The sequence below is a fragment of the Penaeus monodon genome, chromosome 33 (genome assembly GCF_015228065.2).
Source record: "Penaeus monodon isolate SGIC_2016 chromosome 33, NSTDA_Pmon_1, whole genome shotgun sequence".
In the NCBI taxonomy this organism is placed as follows: domain Eukaryota; kingdom Metazoa; phylum Arthropoda; class Malacostraca; order Decapoda; family Penaeidae; genus Penaeus; species Penaeus monodon.
Window position 1 is genome coordinate 8,685,178 of NC_051418.1, and position 1,001 is coordinate 8,686,178.

Genomic DNA, 1,001 nt, shown 5'->3' on the forward strand with positions numbered 1-1,001 from the left:
TTAATCTCTTTACAACTGTGTTATCACCATGCCTAATTACATGAAAGATACGTGATAAGACTGAGTAAGGGAAGATGAAAATCTCCCGGACCGGCTTCGCGAACAGAATTTCCTTCCTGTGTTGCGTGCGCTTTCGGCAATATTTATAGAGTGGCGAGAGTCCTTGGCTGGCTGACGTAGATTTGGAGGAGTTTATGGGAAACATCACCTTTAAATTCCTTTCCTCTAAGCTTCCACGCCTTACTACGCTCAGCTCGGAAAGAGGGAACAACGACCGCGAGGCAAGAAAAGCAGGAGGAGGAGCGACAGCAAGACTGATCAGAAACAAGGAGAAGGTTGTCCTCGTGAAGAGTCAGATAAAGAAAGTACTCTACACTAACCCTGAGAGGTGTGTGTGTGTGTGCTGAGTTGGCGTTACCTTCACCAGCTGAGCTTTCACACTGATCCGCAGCAGCTCAACCGCAGTCACTCTCCCTCGCTATCGCCTCCCCGCAAGTGGCTCAACAGTTGCCATGTCGCTCTAGTCATTTCGCCGGCTGTGGCGTCCGATTAAGATCTCGATTACTTATTGCTGTGGAAGTCGAGTGTTCGCGATTCGGTGGGTCACTGCATCCTCTGCTGGAAATGTAAAATAAAAGCAAACAATTAGTGATACCTATATTGTTTTCGATTGTAATCCTACTACACAGCAAATGGGTTCGTATCAATAAATTCTAGGCCGGAAAGCGATGAATTCAATCGACGATCAACTAAACCTTCGCTCGAGGGACTGTGAAGTACTCTGCGCGGCCTTGCCCTTGACGGCTTGGCGCGGTTTTTAAGAATCAAGCTATGACACATTCATAGTCTCGTGTGGTATGCGAGAGTCGATATATATTTTGCCAATCTCTACTTATCTACGCATACACACACGCACACTATCAAATAGTCTCACGTACAGACATAAAAGCACAGAGAAAGAAACAGAGATTCGCATATAAATGTACATAGGAGGTGCGAGA

General features: G+C 46.3%; 1 protein-coding gene across 2 annotated transcripts in view; it reads right to left on the reverse strand.

The window, feature by feature from the left end:
- LOC119593980 (luciferin sulfotransferase-like) overlaps positions 1–601 on the reverse strand; it is a 10,748-nt gene extending 10,147 nt beyond the window's left edge. The window contains exon 1 of one of the 2 annotated variants that reach the window (XM_037943002.1): positions 419–601. The gene's annotated coding sequence lies outside the window, so the exon portion shown is untranslated. Of the gene's footprint in view, positions 1–380 lie in introns of both variants that reach the window. The other variant, XM_037943001.1, reaches the window with a different exon arrangement.
- Between the last annotated feature and the right edge of the window lie 400 nt (positions 602–1,001).